Source organism: Diceros bicornis, chromosome 9 (assembly GCF_020826845.1).
Source record: "Diceros bicornis minor isolate mBicDic1 chromosome 9, mDicBic1.mat.cur, whole genome shotgun sequence".
Classification (NCBI taxonomy): domain Eukaryota; kingdom Metazoa; phylum Chordata; class Mammalia; order Perissodactyla; family Rhinocerotidae; genus Diceros; species Diceros bicornis.
This window is the reverse complement of record NC_080748.1, coordinates 41,525,229-41,547,543: the sequence shown is the minus strand read 5'-3', so window position 1 is coordinate 41,547,543 and position 22,315 is coordinate 41,525,229. Positions and strand designations below refer to the sequence as shown.

At 36.6% G+C, this 22,315-nt stretch overlaps 1 protein-coding gene across 1 annotated transcript in view; it reads left to right on the top strand.

The window, feature by feature from the left end:
- Positions 1-22,315, top strand: part of DIAPH3 (diaphanous related formin 3) — a 486,334-nt gene that overhangs the window by 398,780 nt on the left and 65,239 nt on the right. The gene's annotated exons all lie outside the window — the stretch shown is intronic.

The following is a 22,315-nucleotide window of genomic DNA, read 5'->3' as shown; positions in this document are numbered from 1 at the left end:
TCTTAGTCATAGGCTTTTTGTGATGGAGCCTAGTGGTCTCACTTTACCTCTAGCTATCTCCCTTGGCTACGAGGGTAATATGTCACTATTATTGCCTTCAACCCCACATCCTGTACTATAGTGCAGTGTCTGGGTCCATCTCTTCCTTGCCCCAGCCATTCCCTCTAATCAAATACCTTTCAGACTCTGAACTTATTTTTAGACAATCTGTATTTTGTTGAAAATCCACAGGGGTATATTCAGCAGTTAGCATCCTCCATTTCAGTGTTTGGCAGATATGGCTCTCAGTAGTTAGGATCCTTTCCATTTTTCATTGAAAATTGAGGGGTTTTTTACATTTTCATTTGATCTTTTTTTTCTGTTTTCAATTTTAACAATTGTATTTCATTTTTGAACTTTTTAATGAAGTATTAGATACTTGTAGGAAAGGCACAAATCGTAAAAGTATATAGCTCAATATATTTTCTCAAAATGAACAGACTATGTAACCCCACCCACACCAAGGAACAGAACATCACCACTATGCCCCAAAGCCCCATTTTCTGTCCCCTTCCAGTCCCTGAGTCCTCTTTTTCCCTGTCCCCCACCTCCCAAGGATAACCATTCTGTGCCTTCTATCAGTTACTTTTGCTTGTTTTTGAACTTCATATAAATGGAATATCACAGTCTGTTCTCTTTGTAATTTACCTTCCTTCACTCAACACAACTGTTAGATTCAATCATGATGTTGCACATAACAATTGTTTGCTTATTCTTATTGCTGTCTAATATTCCATTATTTGAATAGTATATAATTTGTGCAATCTGCTGTTTTAGTGCATTTGGTTTGTTTCCACTTTGGAGCTATTCTGAATAGTGCTACTGTGAACATTCTCAGACATGTCTTTTGGTACACATGTGTGTGCATTTCTATCGAGTATACACTTAGGAGTGGAATTGCTGGATCATAGCATATGCTTATGTTTAGCTTTTACGAATACAGTCATGTGACTCACAACAACATTTCGGTCAATGACGGATCACATACACGATGGTGATCCCATTAGCTTAGTACCATAGAGCCTAGGTGTGTGGTAGGCTGTATCATCTAGGTTTGTGTAAGTATACTCTATGATGTTTTAACAGTGACAAAATCACCTAACGACTCTTTTCTCAGAGCATATCCCTGTTGTTAAGCAACGCATGACTGTACTTCTAGAAGATTTGTCAAAGAAATCTTACCAATTTATACGTCCATCAGCAGTGAGTGAAATTACAGTTACTTCATATTCTCAGCAACACTTGGTTTTGCTAGTCTTCTTAAATGCTTTTTTATTTTAACCATTCTTCTGGTGTGTATTGGTATCATAGTCATGCATCACTTAGCGAGGGGGATACCTTCTGAGAAATGCATCATTAAATGATCTCACCGTTGTGCAAACATCATAGAGTGTACTGAAGGAAAACCAAATTTGCTACTCCAAAATGTGTCTCTTTAACGTGAGGATTATTTTAGGCTAAATTTTTTTTGTGTTTGTGAGGAAGATTAGCCCTGAGCTAGCATCTATTGCCAATCCTCCTCTTTTTGCTGAGGAAGATTGGCCCTAGGCTAACATCTATGCCCATCTTCCTCAACTTTATATATGAGATACCTGCCACAGCATGGCTTGATTAGTGGTGCCTAGGTCCACGCCTGGGATTTGAACCCACAAACCCCAGGCCGCTGAAGCAGAGCATGCAAACTTAACCACTATACCACCGAGCCGGCCCCTAGGCTGATTATTTTTAAGAAACAAGAGACTCAGAAAGTTTTTCTTGTTACCTCCCCTTTAACTGCCTAAAAGAAATCAGATAAAAAAATCCTGTTTCAGGAAGTGAGCAATCACCTTAGCATACCATGAACTTGGTGGTAGAGAAGAACCCAGAAAAGCCTGTTTTTTGGGTTCTCTTCTATGTTCTTCTGTTTCTGTGTAGCCAAACAAATTTGTTTTCCAAATGGTTTGCTCCTTTTCATCTACCTGTGAATTGATTTCCTTCCCTTTGAAGTGCCTGACTCTCCCCAGCTACAACATCTTGTTTCGTCTTTAGCTAAGGAAGATGTTTAAGGTGAGGGCTTCAGCCATTTGGGTGAGTTATTCGGTTTTCATGGGTTTCTCTCATGTATACATGCTATTAAACTTTTGTTTTTCTCATGTCAATTTAATTCTTAGAACAGCCAGAAGAACCTAGAAGAGTAGAAAATTTCTTCCTCCCCTACAGTATTTAGACTTAGGTGGTATAGCCTACTACACACCTAGGCTATATACTAATCTTATGGGACCACCATTGTATATGCAGTCCATTGTTGACTGAAATGTCATGTTGTTGTGCTATGCATGGCTGTACACAGAGGCTTTAATTTGTATTTCCATTAATCTGTAACCTCTTTTATGAAGTGCCTAATCGAATCTTTTGTCCAGCTTTCTATTGAGTTGTCATTTTCTTATTAACATGAGGAGTTCTTCATGTATTCTGGATCCAAGTTCTTTGGTGAATATATGTAATGTAAATATCTTCTTCTATCCTATAGCTTGCCTTTTGACTTTTTCAGAGGTGTTTTTATGAACAAGGACCTTGATTTTAATGTAGTCCAATTAATTAACTTTTTCCTATGTATTAACACTTTTAGTGTCCTATTTAAGAAAACTTTGCCTACCTCAAGGTCATGAATATATTCTGTTTTCTTCTAAAAGCTTTTTTTTTTAAGCTTTTGTATAGTGCTACCATCTAGAATATGGAATTTTTAATCTTCTATTTTTTATTTTTATTTACATCTTTATCCTGTGTTTTTCACCCTTTTTCTTACATATTTTTTATTGTGGTATAATATACATAACATAAAATTTATCATTTTAACCATTTTTAAGTGTACAGTTTTATGGTATTAAATACATTTGTGTTGGTTTTTTTTTTTTTTTTTTTTTTTGCGAGGAAGATCAGCCCTGAGCTAACATCCATGCCAATCCTCCTCTTTTTTGCTGAGGAAGACTGGCCCTGAGCTAACATCTGTGCCCATCTTCCTCCACTTTATGTGGGATGCCGCCACAGCATGGCTGGACAAACAGTGCATCAGTGCACGCCCGGCATCCGAACCCGGGCCACCAGCAGCGGAGCATGTGCACTTAACCGCTACGCCATGGAGCTGGCCCCTATATTTGTATTGTTGTACAACCATCACCAGTATCCATCTCCAGAACTTATTCATCTTCCCCAGCTGAAATTCTGTACTCATTTAACACTAAACTCCCCATCTTACTTATATATTTTTAAAAGATAATACTTTTAATGCTTTCCACTTTTCTTGTAACAAAGTTAACAATACCAGATATGCATTCAAAAACATATTTTAAGTCCTTAATTCCTAATTTTTACAATCCCTAATTCCTATTTTAAGTCCTTAATTCCTAATTTTTACAATCTCTAATTCCTAACTTTAAAGTACAAACTGTCAAAAAAGAATATAGCTTAAATATTTGAAAATGTTTTACTCTGTTTTGTATATTTTTAATTCACTTTACATAATTTTAATTTTGCACTATTATGTTGAAATGACATAGAGGAGGCAGAAAAATATTCTTATGTCAATTTAAAGCAATACTCATAAAAAATCAAATAAGAAACTATGAATGTGATTGGGATGCAAGGAATTTCCAGACTTCTTTTTTTCTATTTTGAAATCATGTTATGTTGAATAATATTCAGATAAGTAAAAATCTGGAGTTTAAGAGACTTTATTTCATAAACTTTTACTGTAGATATATTAGCTATATTTGAATTGGGCTATCGATTTTATTTTTGCATGAAATCTTTATTATCAGTCTGCCTAGTCATTTTAATTTAAGATTATTTAAATAATTTAACGTTATAAAGTAGAATATATCTCTTAAAAAGTAGCATTTTGCAACCTTTTCTCTTATTGGTAGCAATACTTATAGCTTTGCCTTCTATAAGTATTCTTCCCTCTGAAATACTTAAATCTGTAATATTTTCATTATGTAGATATGAGAAATTCAAATAAGTAGTACAATAGCATAAATGCTATCAGAGTGTTTTTTTCTTTCCCCTTTATATTTACTCACGTTTTCTCTTTGTGTATCTGTGTCCCATGCATACACTCCCCAAAATATTCCTATAATGAAAGGAAATTAAAAAAAAAAAACCTTCCCTGTGTATTTCTTCTTTCCTAACTACCCCATCCCTTAAACCCAATTCTCTCCCTTTTAAGTTGCATCTGTTTAATTTTAAAGTTTCCTTTAAGTTGATCATGTTTGTCTTGTCAGGGATGCCAGCTGGTTAAACTGTAAAAATGACCTATAATGGCTAGAGAGGGCACAGGAAATAACTAGTCACCTTGCTTTCCTACAATTTGAGGTCATCACCTAACCTCAACTCTATTGTCACCATCCCCATTGTCTCTTTTCCCTTCCCAGCCTTGGGTATGGATTCCTGTAGCTAGTCCAGTGTTCACCAACTCTGAGAAAATGCCGTCCATGCTTTTGGGCTACACCTTCTCCATTCATCTTCTTGTTCCCTCATCCCCTGCTCCTTGTCCCCTTATAGTGTAAAAAATATGAGGAGGGGAGTAAATATATTGTTACTGTAACATGGATGAAATGATTCTAACTTGTAAAAGAAAGGTAGATAAATTATCTAATTCTATCTTTTTATAAGTTTCTTGACCCTTTACCTACAACTTTAAGTTTTTCTCAAGATACTTAAGCTAGAATTTAACTTGCTTTTACTTTCTTCCATGGCATTTTTATTTACTGTTTAAATGTCCATTGTTTGCTAGTTTTACAGATTATAGAAGGCCTTAGTATATAGTGTTAGACTTAGCATATAGGAAATCCCAGCACACAAGCTAATTAAATGTCATCAGTGCTATCATTGTAATTAATGTTAGCAAATACCATTTACTGAGCCCTGTCTATGTGACAGGCACTGTGTACTTATCTCAACTCTTACAATGGTCCTGTGAACCAAGTCAGACTATTCCTATTTCCAAGGTAAAGAGAGGTAAAATCATTTGTATATGGTCTTATATACAGAGTATGGTAGAGGTGGATTGGAACTCAGATTTTTCTGACTCCAAAATAGATATCTCTTAAGTTCTATGCTTAACACGTTCCTTAATTGTTCTTAGACAAAAGTATATTTTCCAAGGAAAGAATATTCTGAAATGGTTCTGCAACCTACCCTTGAATAAGAAGGTAAAGTGGGTGTATACATGGTATCAAAAATGTGAATGGTGCATGTCTGCTAAATTTTTATGATTGGCATGTAAGTATACTCTTGTGTCCTCCATTGCCTTTTTACATTGCTTAGCAGGAGTCAGCATAGCACTGTGGTAAGAGGATATACATTGGGATAAGCAGACCCAAGTTCACATCTCAGCTTTGGTATTACTTAATGTTTATTCTCTCTATACCTGTTTCCTCTTCTTTAAAATCCATAAAATAGGTGTACTTTGTAGATTGCTGCAGGTACTAAGTTCAGCTTTTCACAGAATGCCTGGCCCAGAGTAATGCTTACAGACATGAAAGACCATAGAAGCTAGAGTAGTCCTCCTTTATCCACAGTTTCACTTTCCATGGTTTCAGTTACCCTCAGTCAAACCCAGTCTGAAAATATTAAATGGAAATTTCCAGAAATAAACAACTCATGAGTTTTAAATTGTGTGCTGTTGTAAGTAGCATGATGAAATCTTGAACAGTCTAGCTCCATCCAGCCAGGGATGTAAATCATCCCATTGTTCCGTGTATATGCTACCTGCCTATTAGCTCATTAGTCACTTAGCCATCTCCGTTCAGATCGACTGTGGCAGTATCACAGCGCTCATGTTGAAGTAACCCTTATTTTACTTAGTAATGGCCCCAAAGCTCAAACGTAGTGATGCTGGCCAGAGAGAAGCCCTAAAGTGCTTCCTTTAAATGAAAAGGTGCAAGTTCTTGACTTAATAAGGAAAGAAAAAAAAATGATATACTGAGGTTGCTAAGATCTACAGTAACTTTTATTACAGTATATTGTTATAATTGTTCTATTTTATTATTAGTTATTGTTGTTAATCTCTTACTGTGCCTAATTTATAAATTAAACTTTATCATAGGTATGTATGTATAGGGCAAAACATAGTATATGTAGAGTTCGGTACTATCCACGGTTTCAGGCATCCACCGTGGGTCTTAGAATGTATCCCCCTGAGGATAAGGGGGCACTACTATATTATACTTCTGATGCTACTAGTGCTGGTGGTGTTGTCATTGATCCCCAGAAGAGCACTGTGAGGTACACATGTTGATGTTAGCATTCCCAAATAACAAATGAGAAAATAGGTACTTGAGTGTAATTAACTGACCAACTCACATCGATACATACGGAGTAAAGAATTTCTAATTCTTGTATCTGATAAGGTTTTTCTGCTATACCATGAATCCTCCAACAGTTCAGTATTAGAATGCTAAATACATTCAAGATCCAAATTACAATTCAGTAGATGAAACGTGGTTCATTTTAGACGGCACATTTTTCTAGAGGATCACATTTTTAACGAAATGCAAATTCAAAACTTCAAATCCCTTTACTAATCCCTCTACTAACAGTTGTTAATTTTAATACTTTAGACTTAAGCATGAGGGATAGATCCATCCTTACAGCATGGTCGGGAGAGATGGGAGGCCAGTAAGGAGAGAGTTTGAACTTCACCCCTGAAGTGTTCTTAATACATGAAATTGTATTGCTTTACTGCTGTATCCCAGCAGTGGGAAAGCCATTGGTTATAAACACAGTCAAGTTTTTGTGGACAATTGATGTGTTGGTGAAAATATCTCAGTATACAAAGAGGCATCTAGATAATATGTACAGTGGTCAAACTATCCAAAATTTAGGAAGATACATTTCACGTCAATCTGTAACTGCTTTTGGAACAGATGGAGAACTGACTTGATCTACAGAATTCCCTTATGGGTGCTGCAAGATATTATGTGAAGGAGTAGATTTTTAAAGTGGTGCCACTTAAAAATATCTTCATGGATTACTGAAATTATAGATGTTAATCATATAATGCTGAGTGTATTCTCTTGTGCATATTTTCTTCTTAGTAGTCTTAGTATTTGACAGTAGGTCAAATCTATCTCAGCTGGGGCCTGCCTAGTGTAACAGCTCCTTCCCTCCCCATCACAAGGAGGGAGGAAGTGAGCTAAAGGGAATATGACAATTCTTTTTTTTTTTTTTTGTGAGGAAGTTTAGCCCTGAGCTAACATCTGTTGCCAACCCTCCTCTTTTTGCTGAGGAGGATTGGCCCTGGGCTAACATCCCTGCCCATCTTCCTCTACTTTATATGTGGAACGCCTGCCACAGCGTGGCTTGATGAGTGGTGCATAGGTCTGCACCCGGGATCCAAAACTGTGAACCCAGGCTGCCAAAGCGAAGTGTGCAAACTTAACCACTACGCCACTGGGCTGGCCCCAGAATATGACAATTCTTAAGCAACTTAGGTACTGCTTTGGCAAGTCAGCATGTTCTGGGTCTGGCCAAGGCAGAGAGCTCAGTCTTTCTGGACGCTGCTCTGCTGAGCCCTTCCTCCTCCTTCAGTGGCTACTCCAGATCCTCCCAACCCATTCACCCACACCCTCTTGCTGCTGTGGTCCCCTCACTGTTGCAGGCCACCTTCTAGACTAGGATCTTTAAAATGACCCCAGGCCATTGTTACCATGGGTACCAGTTCTGGTCGGGGAATTCTATAAATCAGGTAATTTTACATTTAAATGAAGAAGATAGGTCTTGTATATTTCTGATGGTGGCAACTAAACTTGGAAGGTGTTGGAAGGTGAGGATTTATGTATAAAAGGAAAGTGAAACTAATATTTAATGAGCAGCTACCATAAGCCCAGTGTTTTCTTGTATAAGTTAATTCATTTTGAACTCAAATCAACTTTTTTGAGGTAAATCCATTTTTACAGATGAAAAAAAGGTGAGGGTAAGAGAGTAACTTACCCAAGGAGCTACAACTAGTTAGCTGAGCTGAGGTTTAAGTGAAGCTTTATAAGCACAGACATTTTGGGGTTTGGAGCTGGTAGAACCATTAGTGCCTTAGATGCTGTGATGTTCTTCTTTATATTCCATGGCTGGTACTACCTCCTTGGCTTTGTGTCTATTTTGTTTGCCTGTGGTCCCAGTGCCTGAGTTTTATTTGTTTTTCTATGTCTGATGCTTAGTTTAGCATAGAACATATAGTAAGTTCTCAGTAAATGGTGAGTAAATGATAAATGAACACACAAAGAATATAGGGTTTGAAATCAAGCAGAACTGACTTCAAATTCATTTTGACATGACCCTATGTCCTTTTTTTGTAAATTGGGAATAAAAATGCCTACCTTAGAGGTTTGAGGAGCCAATGAAGTCATGTATATAAAGGACTTATCAGTGTCTGATGTAAAGTATACGTGCTTAAGATATTTCCTCTCTGAGCTGGCCCCGTGGCTTAGTGGTTAAGTGCGCGCGCTCCGCTACTGGCGGCCCGAGTTCGGATCCCGGCACGCACCGCCGCACCACTTCTCTGGCCATGCTGAGGCCGCGTCCCACATACAGCAACTAGAAGGATGTGCAGCTATGACATACTATCTACTGGGGCTTTGGAGAAAAAAAGGAGGAGGATTGGCAATAGATGTTAGCTCAGAGCCAGTCTTCCTCAGCAGAAAGAGGAGGATTAGCACGGATGTTAGCTCAGGGCTGATGTTCCTCACACACACAAAAAAAAGATATTTCCTCTCTTTTCTTCTCCTCTCCCCCTACATAAATGTTTTATGTTATTATGAATTATCTTTATTTTACTGCTATTGTGCAAGATCTCTGCAAGAATCATTCATTCTTGCTTGAATTAGCATGCTACCTAATACGTTGTCAAATGTATCCAGATTTTTTATTATTTTCTGATGTTGAAAATTGCATAGTAAGGTGTTACAAATTCTCAAATTGTTCTCCAAATTGTGCAAATTAGTTCAGTATTGTTTTCTTTTCCTGTAAATGACTAGGTGTTATTCAACTCCATAAAATATTTAACATGCACTGGTCTCAGTCAATAAGTAATAACTTTTTCAGAAAATTTCATATTTTGATATCTACAAACTACAGTCTTGTACATGCACTTAATATTCAATGCTTGTTGACTAATATTTGCTTATAATATTGGATTAAGTTTTTACTTCATTTTTATAATGACACTGCTGAATAGTAAAAAGAAAACAAACTTTTTTTGAGAAGTTTTGTTGAAATATTTTTTTATACAGTCAATTAAAAACATGACATCAGATCTAAAATAATCTGAAAGGAAATGTCATTTTTCTCTTCTAAATATAAAATCACAGAATTTCAGAGTATAAAATTTTCTCTTCCAAAGTTTTAGTGGTCTTTTAGTCATTTACTTCAGAAATCAAATTAAAGAATAGGAACATTATGTGGTGTCGAGTTATGAGATTACTTACAGGTAATATTAGACACTTCAAGAAATAAACGTTTGGCATTCATCTTGCTTAATAGTTATATTTTTTAAATTTAAAAATAAAATGAGACCAGATCGACTAAGAGAGTCACCAGCACCTTTCTGCGTGGTGGAATTGCTATTGATTTATGACAAATGCCGGTAAGAGCAGGCAGGGATTGGTTTGTTGCTGTCAGATGAGAACTGGAAGCAGACAGGTTTTGTTATCAATCACTGGTTGTCGGTGTAAGACAGCAGCGGCTGGTATAATTGATTAGATGGCTCCGAATGACTTGAGCTTTAGTGGCCAAAGCAGATTGTGGCAACTCAGCCATGCAAGACTTTGACATGAAGAGGAAGTGACATGACTCCTCAGAGGCAGTCAAATGACTTAAAGAGGCAAATTTACTTACCAATTCAATAATTCATAAACTTTAACTTTTGATATGAGATGATGTTGATGAGCAAAAAGAGAAAATTAGGTTTTCGTTTTTAACAGTCAGGCTTTAATGGTGGTTTTTGTTGGATTAGACTAGCCTTTCATGTTTTCTTTTTCACTCCCAAGACTCTATTATCCATAAATAATACTTATATTTGTTTTAATGCAGAACATCACATATCATGTGTCATTTCCATTACTAAGCCATTTGATGGGAATATGACTTTTAAGTCAGGGGCAGGGGGGGAGGGGGGCAAAGAAAGGGAGATCATAAGAACCAGATAGCTACCTTCATATATGATCTTGATTTCTGAGTTTGAATAATATGAATAAGCTGAGTTTCATTAAATCAAGCAACTTCAGGAAATAAACACAATAAAAGTTTAGAGTTACTCACGATATCATGCCTCATTGCTATTTAAATCAAACCAGATTTCTGAGTGCACATGTGAATCAATCAGTTGGGCAAATATACAGGTGTATGTGTTTGTGTGTGTGTAATGGCAACTTGGTTTCCATGCCAAAGTTTTCAAACATAAATGGATTCGGATCTGGGCCAAATAAGGAAAGTGTTTCTTCTCAATAACTTTGACTGGCATTCGCTTCCCGGAGTACTGGGTTGAGAAAGGTTCAGTTGGAAAGAACATTGTGCTCACTTAGTGATGTCTGTGATGGGTGCTGAATAGGGAAGTGATGTATTACATACCACACATTTGCCCTCTGAATAGTACTTTAACCTGTTGAGGTTGATAGCGGAAAGAGACTGGGGTGATTATGTGCTTGGGTTTTCTTTTCCTAAGCAAACATATCAGAAACCTAACGGGCATGACATTGAAGATACAGAGACTTAAATATAATTAAACTCTCATATCTTGGATATCATTCTTCAAATTTTATCTGTAATGAATTCATCAAAGGTTATATATTTTTCTTTTATAAAGACAGCTTCTAGGATTTTTTTTTTTGGGGGGGCTGAGGAAGATTGACCATAAGCTAACATCTGTTGCCCATCTTCTTCTTCTTGCTGAGGAAGGTTAGCCCTAAGATAACATTTGTGCCCATTTTTCTCTATTTTGTATGTGGGGCACTGCCACAGCATGGCTTAATGAGCAGTGCTTTGGTCCATGCCCGGGATCCAAACCTGCGAACCCCAGGCCACCAAAGTGGAGTGTGTGAACTTAACCACTATGCCACCAGGCTGGCCCCTGGGATATTTTTATTTCAAGCTTTAGAATAAGATGATGGGACACACTAATTATACACTACTTTTTCAATAGGATATTTTATTATTATCTTTGTAGTAGTTATACTTAGATTATGGTGTTTCAAATTGAAAATTTTTATGGAAATTAAATTCTGGCTTTGTTGTTTGTTTTGAGAAAAATAAATTGCTATAAATCTATTTCTTACAAGTTTTACTCAGTAATGAACATTTTCTTATTCATTAAAGTGCTTATCTATTAGAATTTTTCTTAATAGTCTCCTTTGGATAAAATTGCAGGTAATTCAAATAGTTCTTAATGAGCAATGATATAAGAAGGAAGGTTAATATCTGAGTGTCTTAGAAATTACAGAATCTAGATATTGAAGGAACTAAGGATCTATCCCTAGTGGCTTTCAAAATTTTTGACTTCGACCCACGTTTAGAAAAACGTAATACACTAAGACCTACTACATATATCTGCACACATAACTACCTAAAAACCTAAAAACAAACAATACACAATTTTTACCTTTACTTCATGTGATGTAGTCTATTTTCTTTTCTAATTCAATCTGTTCTAATCTATATTCCATTACAAAAAGAGTGTATAATGCCAGTCTTCATGGAGATCAAGACCTGAAATTTAGACAATGCTGTGCTACTCTAATTCTCTCATTTTACTGATTAAGAAACTAAAGCCAAAACTGAGAGGTACACTCGTCAAAAAAAAAAAAAAGAAAGAAAAAGTTACTGCAAACACCACAGTCTCCTATTAACAAGTAACAAAAATTAAGCTCCTTCAAGGCCTTCAAGGAGTTTACAGACTGAAATGTAAAGAGGACAAACAATTAAATATATTACATCATTAACAACCAACCCCCTTAATACCAACTGATAATAAATAGAATTGTAAATAAATACTTAGATTATAGTAATAAGAATATGGATAGACTAAAAAGACTTTATGAACAAAATATTATTTGAACTGTATTTTGAAGGAGTGGAGAAAAGTAAACTATTTTCAGAAAAGGACCTTTTGGAGAAGATGTTTTAATAGCGTTCTGTACAGATAAGAAAACATGACAAATCAAATTTTACAGAACAATGATGGTCCAAGTTGGAGTTTGTTAACTCACTTTGGCTGTATAAAGAACATTATGATGTTATGGTTCTGAATTAAACTAATCTCCCACAAAGGTTCAACATAGTTTAGCACAGTGCCTTGGTTCTCATAATAACAGGCTTTTAAATATTTTCAGTGACACAGACACCAGGATTGTGACAGATGATCAGTAGAGAACATCTAGATGTTAAATATCTTCAAATTCAAGTGAAACCAGCGGAAAATAAGCTAGAAATCTGTCTAAATTTACGTACAAACATTTTCACTTTAGCTATGAGAAGCTAAATAACCTGACTTTTTGGTTCTTCTTGCTGTTTTCCTTTTTTTTTTTTTTTAGTAACTGTATTGGCCTATTGATAACAAGCAGCCTTGACTGATCTTCGAATATGGCAATTATGTCTTTTACGTTAATTTACTGGTTCATTCTCTTTCTAAGCTTTTTAACAGTGGTGATTGGTGTAATTACAGAGCTGCCTCTACTGTGTGAAGGCACAATTTGCAGGTCAAACATGTTATCCAGAAGTAGGTATGGTGGCTGTCTAATTAGATTGCTTAATATTTATCAAAATGGCATTCACTTTTTTTGTTGTACTGTTGCTTGTCTCAGCATTCCAAATATTCTTTCTTGCTATAATTGTATGATTTGATTTTCTTTTGAACTTTGTGAGACATTTATCAGAGTTAAACATTTAAGCTCAAAATATGATTTGCTGTTGGACGTAAAACCTACAGTTTCTTCATCTGTGTTTTATAGTTTAATGCTGAGACATTCACTCAATAGATGTTCATTGTGCAGCTCCCAGGAACATCTATTGGAGATGCTGGGACTCTAGCGATTCCTTACAAGGTCCACCTTCTCTTGCACCACAAGTAAATAAATAAATGAAATAACAGCTTATTATAAATGCTGTGAAGGAAATAAAGGAGAAGATGTGATAATTGTCGGAAGCCTTTCTTAGACAGTGACATTTGAGCTACAAAGTGAAGGGGGGGCCCTAAGAGGTCCTTGCTAATAAAAGAGCTAGGAAGAAGCAATAGTGAAAGCACAGGGTCAGTAAAGATCTGGGCTTGTTAGAGGAACCAACAGAAGAGTGATGTTGATGAGAAAGTGATGAATGAATGGCAAAGGTGAGTGAATGGAGAAGTTAGGTAGGGTGGGATGGAAGACAGTGGTCTTTGTGGGTAAGGTAAGGAGTTTAGATTTTATGCTGACAGCAATAACACTATCTAATTTTTATTGAGCACTTACTAGGCATGGGGAACTGTGCAAAGTGTTTTATATGTGTATCTCATTTGATCATCATAACATCCCTGTGAAGTAGGTGGTAATATCTATGACTTATAAATGGCAAAAGTAAGGTTCAAAGAGATTAAGTAACTTGCCAATGTGACAACAGCTAGTATGAGGAGGAATGGCCTCAAATCCCAATAGTCAGGTTCCAGAGCTCACATTTTATTCTAAGTTCTTCTTTTTTATATATATCTCTTTATATCCTTTTCCCATTTTTATTGTGTTATTTGTCTTTTTCTTAATTATTTCTAGGAAATCTTTATTCATAAAGTTATCAGTCAACATTGTCATTTACAATAAAATTACCTACAGAATTTTTCTTAGAAATAGATAAGCAAATTCTAAAATTCAAATAGGGTAACAAACAAGCAAAAATTAGGAAAAGTATAAAACATAAGAAAAACCAGTGAGGATCTAGCTGTTACCAGATATTAAAATATGAAGTGACAAACAAGAAAGTGGGAGAGTATATTTCAACTCACGAGAACTAATTTCTCTTCTATTTTTGATGGCCAGATTATCAGACTTGTCCAGTAAGAACTCTCTTCAGGTTTCTGGGTCCTTTAAAAACCACCTCAAATATTTTCTAATATGTCCTTACAGTTTGGTAACAAGATGTCCCAGGCTCATTTTGACTATTTTTTCCCCTGCTGCAGAACTTGGAATCAATTACCCTCCACAGACACTCGCTTTCTTTAATGGAGAAGAGTATGGGAGACCACAATGCGGGCATTAGGGCTGCATGTCAGATTATATGTATGGTGCAAGGCTGGCTGGTAAGGCCACACAAGGCCTCTTGAATAACAGACTAGACAAGAAATTCCTTTTTTAAATTCACAAGTTCACAATGGTTTATTTTCTCTACATCACATCTTCCTAACAATAGAAATAACAGCCATCATTAATGTAGGTCCTACTATAGCTAGGCAGTGTTTTGCCCTTCTCTGTACTAACTCATGCTTTCATCACAAAAATCCCGTAATTAATAGGTATGTATATAACCTTTATATATAAAACCTAAATGCCATTTATACCTACCTATATATACATAGATGAGAAACTTTAGGCACAGAAAGTTTCAATAATTTGCTCAAGGTTAAATAGCTAGTAAATGGCAGAGGTGGGATTCAAACTCATGCATTTGTCCTCATGTATTCTTTACTTGAGAAAGATGAATGGATGACGGTAAGGACTCCTGGGGGAGAGAGTTTCCAAATTCCCTGATTCATTTTAGGCAGACATTTGGGAAGGAGGCAGACTGTATCAGCACAGACAAGTTCTAACAGATTTCTTCCCTGGATATCAAATAATTGTTTACTATGCTTTACGTGACCTCATGGACCTAGGACCTAATTATCATCCCAGTTTCCTAAACAATAATCTATATCCCTTGGGAACTATATTCTGAATTTGACCGCCAGCTGTTGCCAGGGGAAAATAAACTCCTCTCTGTTACTGCAGATCACAGTGACCTTGCAAGAAATCCACAGAGATTTGCTTTGTTTTTGAAGAGGTTTCTTCAGATAGAACTAATTCACTGCCCGCATTGAGAGACATGGTAAGAAATAAAACATTTAATGTAAAAAAGAGACTCTATTTCTTTGACAGTCTTCAATCTTTTTATAGAAAAGGTAGTTTGTGCGAGAGGCCTTTATCAACTGAGTATATTTTATCATCATTGATTTTTTTTTTTAATTTTATTTATTTATTTTTTCCCCCCAAAGCCCCAGTAGATAGTTGTGTGTCATAGATGCACATCCTTCCAGTTGCTGTGCATGGGACGCAGCCTCAGCATGGCCGGAGAAGCGGTGCGTCGGTGCGCGCGTGGGATCCGAATCCGGGCCACCAGCAGCAGAGCGCGCGCACTTAACCGCTAGGCCATGGGGTCGGCCCTCATCATTGACTTCTAACCTCTAATCTCTCCTACATTCACTGGGAGCTTTTAGCCAACAATCTTAGAGAGTTACTTTTAATGTGTTTATATTTACTTCTTTGCAACTAGGGATAATTTTTTTATTATTATATTGCACTTTAACACCCATTTGCCGGTTTATAATATTGCATTTTAACACTCACTTGCCTGTTTTCTCAAATGTCTGCTGAGGACAGTTAGATCATTAGTTGAAAACTGAAATACTGAGACAGGAAGAGTCCAGCAGATCACCCCTCTTATGAGTGAGGGGCCGCTAAATCAGCCACCTGGAGCCTCTCAGGCTGGACCTGTGACTTAATGGAAAGGGAAGAAATATGTGAAGGGTTGGGTATTTCTGAGTTGGTTAACTGGACCAGGAAGCTCAGTTATCTCCTGAGACCCTGAAGTAGGTATCAGGAGCTATACACGTCACACAGAGCCAGCGATGGAAAGGTCAGAGAAATGAGAGCAGGTATGTGGACCCAGCCGTTGCTTGGGGCTGATGGTTACCCTATCACGAGGTGTTGTGTTCAGATTAACTAGTTCTATCTCTGAATAACATTCACACAAATTCAGAATTATTTGATTCATTGATTCCTGTTTTACTGTGTGTGCATACTGGAGAAAACATCAGTTACATATAAAGAATTGCATATGTTAAATTGGTGCAGCCTCTATGGAAAACGGTATGGAGATTCCTCAAAGAATTAAAAATAGAGATGCCCTATGATCCAGCCATCCCACTACTGGGAATCTATCCAACGCACCTGAAATCAACAATCCAAAGAGGCTTATGCACCCCTATGTTCATTGCAGCATTATTCACCATAGCCAAGAAGTGGAAGCAACCTAAGTGTCCCTCGACTGACGATTGGATTAAGAAAATGTGGTATATATATACAATGGAATACTACTCAGCCATAAAAAAAGACAAAATCGTCCCATTTGCAACAACATGGATGGGCCTGGAGCGTATTATGTTAAGTGAAATAAGCCAGAAAGAGAAAGACAAACACTGTATGATCTCACTCATATGTGGAATATAAACCAACACATGGACAGAGAAAACTGGACTGTGGTTACCCGGGCAGTGGGGGTGGGGGGGTGGGGGGTGGGCACAAGGGGTGAAGGGAGTCATATATGGGGTGATGGACAAACAAAAATGTACAACCCAAAATTTCACAATGTTAGAAACCATTAAAACATCAATAAAAAAAAAGAATTGCATATGTTTATACATGTGTAGGTATACATACACATATTATTTATATACGGATGGAAATAACTGGTTTTGTACAAAATGCTTTCTATAAATTTGGTTATATGCAATAATATATGCAAATCTATATCTTTAGTTCTAGAATAATATGCTTGTAAAGTGAAGTTCTATTTTATGTAATAGAATAGGCTTTACAATCTGTTAAATATGGCAGCTACATTTTCAAAAGAAATACTTTCTCACCAATTTAATAATCAAGTTTGAGTTTTAATAAGTAATTATAAATTTTTAGCAGAGAAAAGGCATTGGTCATCAAGGCATATGATGCTATTTTTCTTCCCGTCTTTTACCTTCGTAATAAGTCTTTTTCTTAAGTTGCTTTCTGCCGTCTAAAATGGTAGCGTTCATCTTCTAGCAATAATTGTAGAGGTTTGAGTTATTATAAACTTTGAATATCAATTTCTCCCCTTCTGTGACACTTCTACCACCAGGGAAGTCAGGCTTGCAAGGTCTAATTACTGCAGCGTTTTGATATCCCCAGCTTCAGTATTGGCAGAAATTTAAGCCATAGTAGAATTCATTGGTGACCCTGTTGTAACTAAAAAGCACAGAATCTGTTTCCAAGCTTGTTCAGGATGGAATCAAGTATTGGATGATGTCAAATAGTCTTGCTGTAAGTTCAGAAGTGCCTTGGACGATTCTAATATGAAATGCTAATTATTTGCAATAGAATGTAAATAAGGTGGCACTAAGTCTTATTTGCAGTGACTAATGAAAGCTGTTGTACTGTAATCAGTGAGATACAGAGCAACAGGGCAATTCATTAGGAAAACCACAGTTGACAAGCAGTTAATGCATGCCAGTCTGGACTTTTCCTTTTGCTTCTGTTTGTTCTATTATTTCTTCTCGTTGGTAATAATAAGTCCCATATGGAACACATATAACAAAGATAAGAAGAAACTAGCAGCTAAATTTTGCCAAGCTATGCCAAATATCTACATACTCTAAGTCTTCCTTAGCCTTTCTTTGCATATGAAAAACAACTGCCGTATTAGGCTGATTGAAAATATAGTGATTTTCTAGTCAGCAAATTGCTAGTCTGAGAATTTTTCATGTTCTCTCTCCAGACTTGAGCAAAACTTAACTGTGCTGCAAATTATTTTATTTTCCAGATATATATTACATTTCAAAGTTTAGCTACATTTTCACTCTTCATACTTGAGCAATAAAACACTTTTAACAAATAAAAATGCTAAATTGCTTGATACTGCTCTCTCCTCTGTGTTAAAGAGGACATGCCTTAGTAAATAAAAGTTGAAACTCCAGAATAGCTTTTCTGCTCTGGGCCATAGATTCGTCACAGCAACAATAGCGCAGGGTACTACACTGTTTTTAAACTTGTATAGCCAAATTTCTAATTTATATAACTGTTAAAATAAACACAATAATAATATCTTATTCCTCACAGGTGGAAAAGTTAGGAAGGTGACTTCTATTGTGTGTAATTTCTAGAACTGTTTCTTTCCCTGACTATTCATGACTACCATAGAGGAAGCCAGCTCATTTCATTCAACAAATATTTGTTTGCCCATCTCTTTTCTAAAAGAATTTGAGGTGGCTTGTCTATTTAAAGGACGAAGAGAAACTGAAAAGTCAATACTGTGATTTATTTTTGAGCTTCCTGACAGCCAAGGGTACAAAATGCCAAAACTTGGGCTGCTTCTCCTGGGCAAGAACATACGTGAATCTAGGTTCAAGGAAACAAAACCCAGGAAATACCAAGAGTCTGAGGGCAATTAGGAGTTTCTATTACCCTTTATTCACCATTATTTAAAATGCCGTAAATTGCCCACAGTTAGCTCTTTCCTGCTGTCTGAAGATAGGTGTCTTAAATCCTTAGACAATGTCGGACCCCTAAGCTTCTGTAGAGTAGGATCACTCTGCAGTGGTCGTGCATACAAGAGGCTTTCCACAACTAGGACTGCCACATGAAACATAGGATGGTTTGTTCAATTTGATTTCCAGATAAACAATCTATACTTTTTTAATGTCAGGATATCCCATAAATACTTTTTAAATTTAAATATGTCCTCAATATTGCATGGGACATACTTATACTAAAAAATTATTCATTATTTATCTGAAATTCAAATTTAACTAAGTGTCCTTATTTTTTATTTTGTTGTGCTAAATCTGGCAACCCTACCCACAGCCTGCAGGTAAGCCTCATGAACCCTAAGAGGAGACTGCCCTTTTATCACAAAAACTGAAGGCCCACAGTGACAATCATCGTCTTTTTTTTCTTCTAACTTTTGTTGAGACATTGATGAGGATAGATAGACCATTATTTTCTGGCAAAGAGACACTTAACCAAAGAATCTTTAGACAGCACATAATAACAACAACAAAAAAAACTTTTATCAAGATATTTCAAGTGAACTATGGATTGGTGAGAAAAGACCACACACACACACACACACACACACACACACACACACACACGCACAGTATAGTTCAATTAAGTTTCCAGTTGAAATTGCCAGAGACATAGCATTTTATGGGAAGGTAGATGGCTGCACAGCAGGAGTGGATGTAGCATCTCAGAACCCCATTGCCTCCAGGAACTATTGGCGGCCTGCAGCTGCCAAGACACTGTTCCCAGAAAGTAGGGTCTCATTGACTTGGAGAAGCTTAGTTCTTAAGACTGCAGTTCTTTTATACTTAGAGTTTTAAATCTTGGATATTATTTTGGAAGTACTTATAATCTGGACACTTAGAGTCAAGGGAATAATTTAAACATTGGTCTCGCCTGCTCTGTAAACACATCTCAGCGTCACCAAGAACAAATCTTCATTCTGAGTGAGGGAAAGCAGAGTTAGCAACCATTAGTCCCTGAGCAGTATTTTGGAGTGCTCTGTTCCCTGTGGACCTTTAAACCCTGTGTTGATCTTCCTCTCCGCTACGAATTGGAAACCCTCTTCTTGGAGGAGGTATGTATGTATGTGCTGGCATATGTATAGATTAGGGGTCAGCTGCAAAGACTAGAATCCAGTTTAAGCAGGAAGTATTTGTAAGGCACATTAAAATGGATTACAGTATCATTGAGAGGGTTGAAGGAACCATCTAGATTGAGCTTTGATGAACATCAGAAGCTGTGACACAGGTCACGAAGGCGATTGCTCCCTCCTCTATGAAACAAAAACTGCCTGCTGAATTGGGAAACTGCTGCTTCAGCTGCTGGCCCCAGAACCTCACTGCCACTCCCTGACAGGAAGACCCCATGATCAGGAAGCTACCGCCATTCCTGCCAGCTACAAAACCGTGCAGCGCCTGTTAGAGGCTACGCTAGCACAACAGATACCCATCTTCCTGCCTTTCGACATCCACAAAGCTAGTGACCAGACATTGGAAACTCAGCTGATGCTACAAGAGAAAGCCAAATACTTGCAGGGTCACATTTGTGAGCAAAACCAGCATGGCCTCTACCTTACTTCCCACTTTCTAACCTTGAGCGATTTGGAGACTGGCCAAACCCAATCACATCCAACTGCAAGAGGATCTTTGATGTGGTTTTTAGCTTTCCAGCCAGTACAATACAGCAAGGCATTCTAGTAGGTGGTTAAAATGGGTGTTGACTGTCGCTCCACTGTAACCAGGACACATAACCTCGTTTACAAGTAATAGTCACATCTTATTAATTTGTCTGCCCCCAACAAAAGGGAAAAATCAATAAAGGCCATGTCATAAGGATCTCAGACCCCTTTGGAAAATGTTTCTGAGGACCTTCTGTAAGTTAGATCATTATTATTTCCATCCATAAGGTCAATATACCAATTCTTGAACAATGGAAAGCTTTTTTTCTGGCCTTGAATTCCTAGGGCTTTGAACATAGAATCTCTGACAGGGATAATTAGATGTCTTATCGACAACGTTTTGACAATAGTTTTATATCAAATGTGAAAGCTTCTTTTTATGACTGTATCTTTATTCAGAACCTTTTGCTGTCAGATGAAGCCCGACTCCGGAAACGACACAAGCAGCCAGGATCATTCTGGCCCTTCCTTTGATGGTGCTCAAAACTGATCTCGGATCTAATCTACCTTGGTTGGTTCTGCTTTGGTTCCTCCAGACACAAGCAAACCTGATGGGACTGGAATTCCTTCCCTCTTTGACCTACTATTATGTCTGGATTGATGCCAAGTGGGGCGTACTCAAATCCACTCAAGTTTCGTTTATGGCACAGCCTTTTTTTCCACTGTCATTACCATTGTTTTGTCAGATGGATGCAAAGTGAAAAAGTTCATAGGGCAATGGGGAGAGGCAAATAGGGTAGAATTAGTGATAGTCCAGAAATATTTATAGGGCTATTACACCCAATCATTCCTTGGGATTTTCATTTTGTAGGACATGGAGAAACCCACATCATCAATTCACCTAGTTCTTATACAGATGTGGAAATATTGACAAATAAATTTAAAAGAAACATGAGTTAACAGCTTGAGTACTGAAGTATGGTTCCTCCTTTTATATTACTTGAGGAACCATAGTTGTATAAAAATCACAGTGCAATAAATTCAATAAAAATCATCTTTATTTATCAAAATAACATTTATTACTGAGACATGAAAAATGAAACTGACAAAGTAAGTTACACATTCCTATCAATCTTTTGAAAATTTCATGGATTTGCTCAGTAAAAAGGCCTTACTTGCAATTTCCATTTGAGCTTCTCTACTCAAATTTTCACATAAGCTGGTTATAATTGTTAACAATCCCTTTTGGGAAGATGGGTGATTTTTTTTTTTTTTAATAGAACCAAAAAAAGATGTGTTAGAAATGTAAAATATAAATCAAAATTCTTGATTTATGTAATGTTTAGAGAGTTATTTGTGGAATTTTTCAGTATAAAATTTAGTCAAGTGTACATTTAGCAGGTTGTGTTCTTTTGGATTGCATTAATAAAATAAATATATTAGAAAAATAAAAATCATGAGAATTAGGGCTAAGTTCCTGCAATACTTTTTTAATAGCAATTCTATGCCCCACCCCACATAAATTCTTTTTTACATTTCACTTGCAGATTATTACATATGCTAGACAGTCAGTGATTACGTGCAGAGGAAAATGAGTTATTGGGGCAGATAAATAAATGGGCTTATAATGTTTGCTTCCTAGCTTAAATAACTATCAATAAGTGTGTTCTGCTAAGCTTCTACTCAAAAAGGATAATCTTTTTCCTCTGTGTTTGCCTAAAGTCTTCCTCATATATTCAATTTTGTAGATAACTGTTAGGCACATACAGAGGAGAGCACTTGCAAAGGTGATGTATTTTATGGCATTTTATTCATTCAGCCAACTTTTTCAAGCACGGACCACCTGCGGAACCCCTGACTAGTTGCTCTTGTTACAAAAGTGAACACAATGGTTCTTGCCCTGATGTACTTCAAAGTTCTGCGGAACAAACGATTGACGTTTTATCCCATTCCCTATATTTATTAAAATAAATATTTTAGGGCCATATTTTGGGAATTTTTTTCATAAAATAAGCTTAAATAGCAATTTCTAATATTTCTTTTTGAACAATAGCAATTTCTAATATTTCAAACATAGTATTTTGTTAATTTTTTAGAATTT